The sequence below is a fragment of the Trachemys scripta genome, chromosome 9 (assembly GCF_013100865.1).
Source record: "Trachemys scripta elegans isolate TJP31775 chromosome 9, CAS_Tse_1.0, whole genome shotgun sequence".
Classification (NCBI taxonomy): Eukaryota; Metazoa; Chordata; order Testudines; family Emydidae; genus Trachemys; species Trachemys scripta.
In genome coordinates, this window is record NC_048306.1 from 47,358,178 (window position 1) to 47,371,235 (window position 13,058).

The 13,058-nt window shown below is 48.5% G+C and overlaps 1 protein-coding gene across 13 annotated transcripts in view; it reads right to left on the minus strand.

Annotated features, from left to right (window-relative positions):
* The window catches only part of KIF1A (kinesin family member 1A), a 188,133-nt gene extending 175,317 nt beyond the window's left edge, over positions 1-12,816 (minus strand). For all 13 annotated transcript variants that reach the window (XM_034781045.1, XM_034781041.1, XM_034781042.1 and 10 more), the window contains exon 1: positions 12,667-12,816. The gene's annotated coding sequence lies outside the window, so the exon portion shown is untranslated. The remainder of the gene's footprint in view (positions 1-12,666) is intronic.
* Positions 12,817-13,058: the final 242 nt, after the last annotated feature.

The following is a 13,058-nucleotide window of genomic DNA, read 5'->3' on the forward strand; positions in this document are numbered from 1 at the left end:
TACTGTAGGAAAGAAAAAATGCTACTGCCACAATAGCACTGTTCAATCAAGGCACAAGTCATTTCTACACTAGTACCACTTAGGCCTAAAAAATACCACCTCTGAGACACTTATGAAGGGGAAATGAAGGCTGTTCGCAGGGAGTAACTGATTGATGGAATATGTTGATTGATTCATGCTGTATGTCAGATGCAGAATGATGAGAACTCCTGACAGCAAAGTCACAGATCTATGATTAAAACAGGTGTAGCTGGATGTAAATGGTTTAGTCTATTGCTGCTAGTATGGGATACAAGGCAGATGAATTTGTAAGGCTTTCCTACGTCCATTTATTAAAGCAGGATGTTAGGGCCAGTCCTGAGCATTTTACACAAATGATTTAAATTCCCCAAATCCAATTTAATAATCAAATGAAACCCCTAAAATAAAACAAATTCAGTGTCGTGTTAAACCTTCAGAGGAAAGGCAAGTTACAAACTTGGAGTAGTTCAGGGAATCAGATACATAGAGGTGCGGTGGGAGAGAAGAAACAACAAATTTTGTGCCAAGCTTCTTTCACTGGAAATAAGCTGGTTTGTAGGGGATGATCATGGACAGTGCACAGCTGATGAGTAGGCCTACAAGAAAGGAGGACCTGACAAACATTGGGGGGGTCACACCCATAAAAAGATATAAACAGCACAGAATTAAAATTGTATGAACTATCCTGGATGGCCCTGCAAGATTGATTGAAATCAGAGTGAAAAGTTGCTTCAGGACTGGGTGAGTCAGATATTGCCACTATGCTTCCTGATTTGGAACAAACAAATTTCCTGTGTATCACCCCTTTATTTGAATAATATAAAACATGCATGTGGTCTGTACAATATCCTACATGTGACACAGAAAACAAAGTTGATCTCATATCTTATAGAGCAAGAAAGAATTAAAGTTATAGTTTAAGTATATTAAAACTCATATTTTAATTCACATGCTGTTAAAGCTATATTTAAAATAGATGCATCAAGTCCTGCAATCCTTACTTGGTTTTTACCCAGTCCTTACACTAGGCAAAATTCCCATTTGTTTCAAACAAAAATTTGACCGAGTAAGGCCTGGAGAAGAACAGAGAAAGGATATCAAGATTTGGTCCTGTGCTAATATTAGAGCCGGCCAGGAAATTATTTATTTTCTCTGCAAACATTTTTTATTTAAAAAAAAAAAAAAAAAAAAGGAGTTTTCACTGAAATATTTTAGGTTTTCATAAAAAAACCAAAACTGTAGCTGGTTGGAAAATGGAATTCCCCTCTCAGAGGAAATTCCAACGTTTCAACATTTATTTTTGTGCTGCTGCTTCTTCTGCATGGTGATAGGGGAACAGTGAAAGCAATACTGTGACTACAGTTGGATCTTAAGGTCTCTTGTCCATTCCAGAGCTGAGGGGGTAGCTATGTGAATGGCTGTCATACCTTCAGGATGAGCATAGAGTGGGCAATTGTCCGTGATGTGTCCAACAGTTTGCAGTTTTTTGTGCTGAATCAGCATGAAACATCAAAATAGCAAAAAATTTCACATAATGAAAAGCTGAGAAGAAAATTGATTCAGAAATACTGAAATGACAAATACAGATTTTTTCAATGAAAAGTGTTTTGTTTCAAAATGTAGATTTTGAACTTTTGTTCAGACTTGACAGTTTGGCTTAAAATGACAAAAGCAAAATTTTCCTGTGGAGCAGACATTTTGAAATGAAAAAAAAAAATTGTGAATGTTCATTTAAGATGAAATTTTTCATTGCAATCTTCTGGTGCATATTTTCTCACAGGAAATTTAGGTGAAACCAGACAAACATTTTGGCCAAAATATATTGTTTAAAAATGGAGATTTGTTTTTTCAACAAAACGCTGCAAAATTAAATGAAAATTGACATTTTTTGCCAAAAATTCTGTTTTGTAGAAAAGTATTGAGCAGCTCAATTAATACAGTGAGGGTCATACCTTTGTATTGTACATTTAGCCAAGTATTGTACCACTTCTACCACAAGAACATAGGATTCGGACAAGTCTATCCTTGTCTTTTGCACTGGCATATGCCTTTTGGAAGTGAAGGGAGGGAAACAAAAAGGTTCAGAGAAGGGCAACTAAAATGATTAGGGGTTTGGAACGGGTCCCATATGAGCAGAGATTAAAGAGGCTAGGACTTTTCAGCTTGGAAAAGAGGAGACTAAGGGGGGATATGATAGAGGTATATAAAATCATGAGTGATGTGGAGAAAGTAGATAAGGAAAAGTTACTTACTTATTCCCATAATACAAGAACTAGGGGCCACCAAATGAAATTAATGGGCAGCAGGTTTAAAACAAATAAAAGGAAGTTCTTCTTCACACAGCACACAGTCAACTTGTGGAACTCCTTGCCTGAGGAGGTTGTGAAGGCTAGGACTATAACAGCGTTTAAAAGAGAACTAGATAAATTCATGGAGGTTAAGTCCATTACTGGCTATTAGCCACGATGGGTAAGGAATATTGTCCCTAGACTCTGTTTGTCAGAGGGTGGAGATGGATGGCAGGAGAGAGATCACTTAATCATTACCTGTTAGGTTCACTCCCTCTGGGGCACCTGGCATTGGCCACTGTCGGTAGACAGGATACTGGACTAGATGGACCTTTGGTCTGACCCAGTACGGCCATTCTTATGTTTCTCATGTTAAAAGTTGTCACTCACAGCCCTCGTTCCCCATCTACTAGCAGCTGTTTTAGGACACCCCCACCCCCCGACTACAGTTCAGAGGAGAGCCCTTTTCATCTGCTTGCCATGATGCAGCCACATGGTGAAGAAGCAGGGCCGGCTCCAGGCACCAGCAAAGGAAGCAGGTGCCTGGGGCGGCCAATAGAAAGGGGCGGCAGTCCATCCGTTGTTGGGGCGGCACGTCCGGGTCTGCGTCGGCAATTCGGCAGCGGGTCCTTCAGTGCCTCGCTTTGTCTTCGGCAGCAGCTCAATCGCTCTGCTTCAATCGGGTTTTTTCTTTTTTTTTTTTTCTTTCTCTTCACCGCTTGGGGCGGCAAAAAAGCTGGAGCCGGCCCTGCGATGAAGGGCCAGAGCAGAATGGCAGCGCAGAGATAGATGAAGCAGGCACAGGGCCTGTGTCGATGCTGAAAGGTGGCACTGTCAGTGGCACAGTGACCCAGCACCCTTTGGTGGCACGATTCAGCGCTGGCTCTGAGGACAGCGTGCCACCTCCTGAATTCCAGGGGCCCCTTCCTGAAGCACATGAGCTTTCCTCAGGGGTTTCCCATCCAATTCGGCCCACAAAAGGTTCCACCCTGCTTAGTTCATGAGATCTGACACAATCACAACCTGAGATAGGGACGTGTCTGTGTGACACAGGGACATTTTATGGCTGGGAAATAAACGCAGGCCTATCAGAGCATGCTGATTAATCCTACTTGATCTAGTTAATTTAGGAGGGATTAACTAACAAGCTTTCCCTTAATCCATGGCACTGCCTGCTCACAAACCCCACATGGCTCAGCCCGCTGGGGCACACAATAAGGGAGCAAGATCACATCCTGGCCCCCCGGGATGGGGTGACAACTGCTCCCATGTAGAAGAGTCTTTGCTGCCTGTGTTGCTTCCTGACAACTGTCCTTTGTCAACAGTTAATAAGAGACGTTGAAAGTATGGGGGGTTGGGGGGGGGGAATCAGAAAGATGCTGAGTCAGCAGCCACTACTCCTTTAACTGGAAAATTCACTCTCATATGCCAAAGAAATGAGCTGTTCTGACCCCGACAGTGCTCGCACCTTTCCTTACAACTGTGTTGCATCCTCTGAGGAAAGCAGCCATTCCACAAGAAATCACACCATCATCTAACTCCGTCAGGCACCTCTCCTCCTCCCCTGCTACCGATGCAGCTTGGTTCCCGAGTCTGAATTCCCCTAAACGCTGCATGACGCAACAGCCCTACACCCGACAGCTCTCACAGCAAACATTGTTCAAAAGGCAAGAGCACGCTTCGGGAGAACAAAAACTCAATGGTGAAAATCTCTCTATCTCCTCTCTTTTGTGCCTGGGCCTCATCTTTGCAGAGTTGGTAAAATCCAGCCAGTTGCCTTTCCTGCCCAGCCTCTATGCGGAGGAGCCCATAATGAGTGCTCTTTTCCGAATCAACAATTCAGTAATCTGAGTGCAGCGCTGAAGACAGTAGTGGCTATTATCACCATCCAGATGCTGGGCTCTCCGCTTTCAGATGGGAGGCAGACAGCACAAGGGGAATGTAGATCAGGAGTAAAGGGGAGAGGTTGGACCAAAAAAGGAACAGGGCCCAGTTTCTGCAGCCTTGAACCAGAAATCACTAGGCTGACACCGCCAGGTGCCCACAAAACCAATAGCCGCTGCCTTTAAGCAACCAACATCTTTAACTCTGATGCACCCGATCCTTTCTAAACTGACACTCACTGGGGGCTCCAGACTGCAATACAGTGCGCCCTGCCTGAGCCAGGGAAACATGGTTAAAGATAAGCACATGAGCACTCCCATTGAAGTCAAGGGTACTATTCATGTGCTTGAAGTTAAGCACGTGATTCAGTGTTTCACTGGATCGGGCTAGAGCACTCAGCACCATATAGGATCAAGCCCTACACCCAGAATGTCAGCTGCCCCATTCAGGGACTCCTTCCCCAGTATTCCAAGGGTGGTGTTTCTGGAACTGAACACAGTCTGTTCTGTTGGCTGAGCTGGAATCAGCCTTGCAATCCAGCAGCAGCAGGACACAACTGCTCCTGCTCTTTTATTTCCACAGCTGCCTCCACCCCAACTCAGCTCCATGCAACATTGAAACTATGATCAGATATACAGATTTCTGAATACATTGCTTGACCCGGAAATTTGTTTTTGCATGCATTGGCCTCCAACTGAACCAGTATATCTAGTGGAGGCACTAGAGTGACAGGGAAGTGCAGGATGGGGATCCAGCCCTCCTGCATATGCTCTAGAGCTGTCTAAAAATCAGTAGCTTTGAGAGGTGTGCTTTGGAGCTCACTACCAGGGCTATCTTTTTGTGTTCCAGCCAGGACTGTTCTTACTGGGGCTTCCCAATCCAAAGCTCTCACACAGGGGGCATGCACCTCTGGGGCTAAGCCCTATTCGGAGAGTTCCATAACTGGTGCCAAGGCTTCCCACTAGCCCTGGGCACGGGGGGAATTTCACCCTGACTGATTCACAAAAGCCCTGCTTCCTACGAGACAAACAACTGATGCAGAAGCACTGGAAATCCCTGTCCACATCTGACACAGAAAACTAGTCCAGAGGTCACGTGACATGGCATTGCTTGAAAGAGCAGTGTTAAGGGAGAGCATCACAGCTGGGATGGCATTTGGGATCAGCTCCTCAGCTAGTGTAAACCAGCTGTGTTCTGCTGAAGTCAGAGGAGCGACACTCTTTTATCCCAACTGGGAATCAGGCCCATCACCTCCAGTGGAGCAATGCTGGTTTAGACCAGCCAAGCATTTGACCCAATGTCTTTAGTTCTGGGTTTGTTCCCATGACAGATGACTGAGTGAGGAGTACAGGGCAGTCCATTGTTGGGCCTAATTAAACAGCACCAGAGACGACTGTGGGCTGATGTCATTGTTCTGTGATGACAATGTCCTGGCTCTAGATGGCATCTATTCTCTGGGACCTGCTATGTGCCGAGCATCAGCTCTCTTTCGTTTCCTGGGTGTTACACTCTCTCATCTCATCACTTTGGTTTTCTCTGCAACACAAAGCCCGGAGCAAGCACCAGCCAGCCTCACATGAGATGATGAATTTGGCTCTTGTGACAGTGCACCCCATAAGGTTTCATGGAAATATGCTTATGAATGTATATATATGACACAACTGGAATATGTTTTATGCTACCTATGCCCTGTAACATATCTCTGTAAAGATTATAATCGACTGAATTTATTCATCCTATTTGTATGCATGTGTCATTATATTCAAAGTTATGAATATTGGTTGTGTACTTGCTTGATTTCTAAGTAGCCTTAGTAAAGCATTTGGTCAGCTTCTTGAGAAAGGAATGTGCAAATTAAGTGCCCAATCAAGAAACACTTAAAGGACAATAAATCTTGGAAGGCTCCAATCCACATAAGAAGTTTACCTGAGGATGTTCAGGGTAGCAATGGCCACTGCCTGTAAAAACTGGGTCATGCATGGACATGTGATTTGCCCATGTGACTCCAAAACTCCATCTTGGAGCTGGACTTTGCATAGGAGAGAGGAGGGGGGTCTCCACCCACAAGAGAAAGTCTACTTAAACCCCTGGGAGACCCCTCCATTTTGTCTTCAGCTAGCTCAAGAGATAGCCTCTCCACTCCCCAAGGATACTTGAAAGAAACTGGAACAAAGGACAGTAACTACAGGGGGTGTGAGTGATTGCTGGACCCAGACTAGAAAGTGACTACTCTGTAAGAGGAAGCTTACTGGAACACCACGGAGGGTGAGATTTTGTCTGTATTCAGTTTTCTTACTGTATTAGACTCAGACTTGCATGTTTTATTTCATTTTACTTAGTAATTAACTTTGTTCTGTCTCTTAATACTTGGAACCACTTAAATCCTACTTTCTGTATTTAATAAAAGAACTTTTTACTTATTAATTAACCCAGAGTATATATTAATACCTGGGGGGGCAAAGAGCTGTGCATATCTATCAGTGTTATAGAGGGCGAACAATTTATGAGTTTACAGATTTATTTGGGGTTTGGACCCCACTGGGAGTTGGGCATCTGAGTGTTAAAGACAGGAACACTTCTTAAGTTGCTTTCAGTTAAGTCTGCAGCTTTAAGGCACGTGGTTCAGACCCTGGGTCTGTGTTGGAGCAGACTGGCGTGTCTGGCTGAACAAGACAGGGTGCTGGAGTCCCAAGCTGGCAGGGAAAGCAGGGGCAGAAGTAGTCTTGGCACATCAGTTGGCAGCCCCAGGGGGGTTTCTGTGATCCAACCCGTGACAGTCTATCATACAGTCCACTTTTTGCATTATTTATTCTGTCATGTTCACTTTTTTGTTTTACTCCATACAACAAGAAATATTTAATTTTAAAACAAACATGTGCAAATATAATGAATAGATGTTAATTCAAAACACCATCTTAACATTCAAAATAATTAAACCAATTGATGGGGGAGACTGAAGGACTGGGGAGGTTTTGGTAATAAAAAGGGGGTCACCAGCTTGTCAGGTCTGCACAGTAGGGACTGCATGTCGGTACAACTCCTAGCACAGTCCGGCCCTGAACCGGACTACAGCCTCTGGGAACTGCCACAATACAGCTAGCAATTAAAGAAGCAGCATGGTCTAGTGGGTAGGGCACTGGACTGGCAGACAGGAGGCACAGGTGCCAATCCTAGTTCGGTCAATGGCCTGCTGGGTGAATTGGGCAAGTCACTTACACGTGCCTTTCCTGCCCGCTGCCTCCCTTGTCTGGTTAAATTGTCAGCTCTCTGGGGCAGCAGTTGTTCTAGTCTCATTCAGGGCAGATGCTGCTGAAACACGAACAACAGCAACAGTGACCATAAAGAAAAACAAAACAATGCCGCTTAAGCAGCAAAAGGGTAGCTGAGATGTGTGTCAAGGGTGAAGGAGCCAGGTCCAGAGGGGCCTCCTCAATGGTTGCATGTGCATGTGAGTGCAGTCACCTATCCGCTCAATGAGGAGTTAGCCCACCCAGCACTGTGGAGAATTCAAATGTATTCAGGGCTTTCAAAACCAAGCGCACCAGCAGAAAGTCTGTCACTGTGTAGGCAGACAGTGTAAGGAACGCACAATGGGTGTGGTGGGGCCACTAGCTGAAAGGGGTAGACAGTGCCAGCGCCCTTTGGTGCAGTGGAAAATCCAAACTGGATCAGCGGGGCGCAGCCTGCGCTGGCCGTGAAGCTGAGAGAACACCTTGGAGCCTCTGCTGGTTCCATGGAAATGTTATGTCTGAAAGCCATGCTAGGATTCCTGACACCCAGCACCCAGTTCACACCCAGTGTGGACAGTTGCCATCTCAGTGAATTAAAATGGAGGATGCTGGAGTTGTGGAGTCACACACACCTACACTAGGGCTGGGCTGGGCCCACTAACTGCAGACACCAGAAGAGAGACTAGACCCCTGCCCAGGAGCAAAGATTTGTTCTCCTGGAATGGAGGATGAGGCAGCCCTGACACAAAGCCGCTCCTCCAGAGTGCAGACCAAGCACACAAGGGCCATGGGGCGAGATAGACAGTACAGGAGAAAAGAACAGGAGTACTTGTGGCACCTTAGAGACTAACAAATTTATTAGAGCATAAGCTTTCATGGGCTACTGCCCACTTCTTCGGATGCATATCACTCTGCTGATGATATTTTGGCCCTTGTTTAGAAACAGCCTTGCCAGGAGGGCTCCTGTGTATGTTGGACAAGAGACGTTATGATTGATACATGAGGTCTCTCAAGATTCTGATTCCCCACTGGTACCAATGGAGTCCTATAGCTATGGCTGAGGACAAATGGATGGTGGTTCAAGATGACCCCAGTATTTAGTCACTGGATATCACTGCCCCAGCTAATGCATGGAGCAAGACTGACAGGCTTTGAGGGAGATGTCACCAGCTCCCTGCTTCACCATATCTACAATAGCTTAGGAAGTCACTGCCCATTGCCCAGCCCATGTGCAGTCACTGACCCCCACACAAAGGTCAGAATGGTAACATGTTCTATTCCCTTTGCATGGATGTGAAGGGCTGCTCACGGGGCAGGGCAATGGGGAAACAAGTCCTGTGGGTGCCTACAGAGGGTAGCACTAATTCTAGGCACAGGTACTGGACACGTCGGGGATTTGCTCAATATGCAGTGGGCCCAGCTCTGAAAATTCCATAGATCAATGGGTACGTGGGGCCTACCGATGTAACGCTTCATCATGGTGGCTAGCACTTACTCACCCAGGAACCTCATGGGACACAATGGCTGTTTGAGGATGCAATACTCAGTGGAGCCAAAGGCTGCAGGTTTGACCCTTTACTTGGCTCTGCCAAAGCTTCAGGTGCTGTGTGTCCTGGTGAAGTGAGGATCTGAGGGAATGGGGGGAGGGGCGGCAAAGCAAAGGCGGCAACTAGGGGGGAGGACTCCCAGAAAAACAAAGGAAAATAATTAGGTCTGAAATCTGACAAGCGAGCATCTTTGGGCACCCTCCCTTCTTATACTTAATGTTCAGCCAATCAGCTGCCTACTGAGAACTTCAAATCCAGCTGTACTTGAAGTTTCCTGCTCTCTACCTTCTACTTGTCCCGCAAGCCATAGGACCTGGGCCTGTGCTCTTGTCAACTTTCTCAAGCTATATACAGTCAGTACTTGGATGGGCAACTCCAAGGAAAATTCAAGGCTCACCGGAAGTGGCACTGGTGATTCAAGAGCAGACATTCCCCCCCACACATGCACACACCCCTACATCTGAGCCAGTGGCAGCAGAGGGCACCAAGTAGCTTGCTGAAGTCCTGACCTGATGGGGTAATTAGAAGTCTTCTGACATTAATTACAAGTGTTAGAATGGTGCTAGTGTAATGTGTGTGTGCATGTGCGCCATGATGTCTTGACCAAACTTCCCATTTTGGAGGTTGCGTTCTGCCTGCCTAGATCTCCTCTTCACTAAAACCAAAAACATTTGCTGTCCTAATCCAGGGGAACGGAATTGAGCCAGCACTCTGTGCGTTGTGCTGACACTGCTGACACTAGCATTTGAAAAATAGTATCCAGCCCTTCTGATTGGGAAATAAACCTTTACAAATTAACATGGTATTACACTGACGCCACTATCAAACCTCAAAAGAATAAAAGCGTCAGCATGACCTTTCCTGGCATTTCAGGAGCCATTTACCCATCCACCCCCTGCAGAAGTGATGCCGGAGAGCACTGCTATATGAGGGACAGGGGAGACAAGGCTGAGCTGAAGGGCTGTCTTACAAAGTCTGCAGAAAAGCAGACCCACTAGCTCCAATGTGCATCATCTTGCCCATCCATCTCTGTTGGGATTGATAATGAAACCTAATGATGACAGGTTAAATCCTATTTTCAGTGTTGTTGTAGCCATATCAGTCCCAGGATATGAGACAGAAAAGGTAGGTAGGCAATATCTTTTACAGAACTAACTTCTGTTGGTGGAAGGGACATGCTTTCGAGCTACACAGAGCTCTTCTTCAGGTCTAGGGCATTTTAGCAGAAACACCCAGCTGCTCTGTGATTGTAGGGGCAGCCTGCTAAGACTGCTGCTGCTTTCCCCCTGCAATCTGATCCCTGAACCACTGCCAAGTATTTGGTCTCCATGGGGCTAGACTTATAGGACTGGACTGTGCTAGAGCAGTCTGCTTCCCAACAGGGCTGAAGCTGATAGCTACAGGTGCCTGCATTTAAATGGCACCTGTAGATAAAATAAAAACAAGGAGTCCGGTGGACTGTTAGTCTTTAAGGTACGACCAGACTCCTCGTTGTTTTTGTGGATACAGACTAACACAGCTACCCCTCTGATATGTAGATAAAGTAGAATCTGCAGAATTCTTTGGGTTTCTTTGGAATGAAGGTGCTGTAGGAATGTCAGATATTAGGTGGTTGTTGTTGTTGGGCTCCCAGTGAGCAGACACACCCAAATTCAGAGTGGGGCAGGGAGGAATAGCATCTCCCAGCCCCTCGTTACTTTGTTAGAAGGCGGTGCTCTCCTTCACCCCAGCTACAGACTGCAACTGCAGAGCTGTGCCTGGCCTCAGCAGAAGAGAGAGGAGCCTGAATTTGGCCCACTAGATCTTCCCCAGTGCGTGCCCAGGCACTAGCCATGCTCAGTGCACTCAGCCATGTCCACAGGCAGCCATGTTGTTCCCAAGATGGCCTTGAGTGACAAAGCAGACAGCGTGCTCTGAACCCTGTCCCTCCAAGTCTGGAAGCATTCCCTCCCACACGCTCCCAGCCACCACTGACCCAGGGTGCCAGAGGCGCAAGATCATTCTCGAAGCTGCACTCTGGCAGGACAGGGCACGCTCCCAGCTGGGGCATGTCCCTCTTCCCTTTGTCTAGGAGGATGAGGACGTTCAGACTGTGGGCTGTGAGCCATCTGACCTTTTCAGCTCAGGTAGCGGGGCAGGCTCGAACCGCAGAATAGCACTACACACCCTCCCTCTTTCTTCTAACACCCAACAAATACACACGTGCTGCCAGCCCTACCACGACAATAGCACAGCCTCGAAAACCTGCAAAATGGCCGACACCCAGCCATGGCTTCCCAGCCAAACCCTCTGCCCAGCCCCTTGGGATTTTGGAAAAAGGAGAAATGAAGACCTCTCCCTGGTGAGCAACATCTCCCCCCCATGTGCATCGGATGAGATCATCCACCACGGCTGCACTGCTAGGGACACGCTGCATTCCACCATACAGGGCGGCTCTAACATGCACATTCATCCACAGCTTCCCCTGAAGATGCTTATTCATCAAAAAGCCTTTTGGTCAGTGCCCCTACCACATTCCCAAGGCAAACTGAATGCGGAAGGCAGATAGACAAGTCACCAACAAACCCAGTGACAGACCTGGACAGCAAGATGGACATTTTGCTTACACTCTCCCTGCCCCATTCTGCCTCTCTGGAAAATGCCATTTCTCCCAAGGAGCCCAGTTTGGAATCGAACCCAGGCACAGGTTGTTGCTAGATCCCATGACTTCTGCCCACTGGATGGCAGCCCCGGATCCAGGCCCCATGACTCTGCATTCTCTCCATCACTCTGCCACGAACAGGGTGGGGTGATGGGTAGTACTGAGGCATGGCTGGCTCCTAACCCTCCTCGCTGGATTTCTTTCTGTGATACATGCAGCAATGTAGTTATGGTGGTAAATAACAGGGAGCACACAGGACTGAGACTCTGTCCAGGATGGGAGAGGGGATCAGGAGAAAGGGCTGACAGAGAAGAGCCATGGGGAACTGCCATCCCTATTATTTAGGAGCAGATCCCAGCAGAATTCACTAGCCCAAGCCTCTGCTTCAGGGATAGGAACTTTGGATAGGGCAGGCAGGTACACACGGCCTGGGGGAAGCATCCGAGAAGCAGGAGAGATGCTAGGAAGCTACATGGATCCTGATGAGCAAGCAGCAATATTTATTTTTTACAGGAGAAGCAACGTTCTCTCCCTGCCACACCCGACACTCTCCGTCTCCAACCTTCTCTTGCCTGTTTTCCACTCCTGCCTCGCCAATCCCCTAGGATTATACCCTCCCCACCTCACCCCACCACCATCTCCCCGGCTACTCCTGTTCTCGCCAAGGGTGGCAAGAAACCAGCCCTACGGGCATAACATCAGCTGACCCATCCCTGCTCCCCGCACCTAGGGAGGGCTTGCTCCGTGTTTGTTTCACCTGGGTGGGGTAGGAAGATCTCATGGGGTTTGTCTTTCCCCCCCCCACTGCCCCAACCCCGCAGGGGGTCCAGCCCAGCCAGGGGACAGGGCAGGGTCCGTGGCCCTAGGGGGTGTAGAACTCCAGCGCAGAGCGCTGCGAACCTGCTCCATTGTTCTCCCCGCAAGGGAGTGGGGGTCTGCCCCAAACGGGTCTGCCCAGGCTGCTGCCCAGAGGTGACGAATCCCAGCGGCAACTGCTGGGGCTCCCGCCCCTGGCCGATGCACCTGTCGGGCCCGGGGCGGAAGGATGCTCTTACCTCGGCCGCGGCTCAGCGGCTCCCCGCGATCGGTGCAGGCATCGGCAGACTGCAGCCGGCGCTTCGCGAGCTGCTCTGCGCCGCCGCCGCCGCCGAGCCGGGCTCAGGGGTGCGCGGCCCGCCCCTGCCTCCACCTCTGCCTCTGCCCCTCGGCCGCTGGTTGGCTGCGCTGGACGCCCGGCCCGCGAGCGGGGGGCCGCTGGGTGACATCACAGCTGGGGCCGGGCCGTCACTGCGGCAACGGGGGGGGGGGTGGAAGAGGGAGCGATCCCGAGGCACACAGCCCCTCCCCCAAAACCCTATCCCCCCAGCCTCCTTCTCAAGCCCCTCACAGGGACCTGCAGCCGCCCCCCGCAACCCTGTCTCCCGCACCGCCCAACTCATGCCCCCCC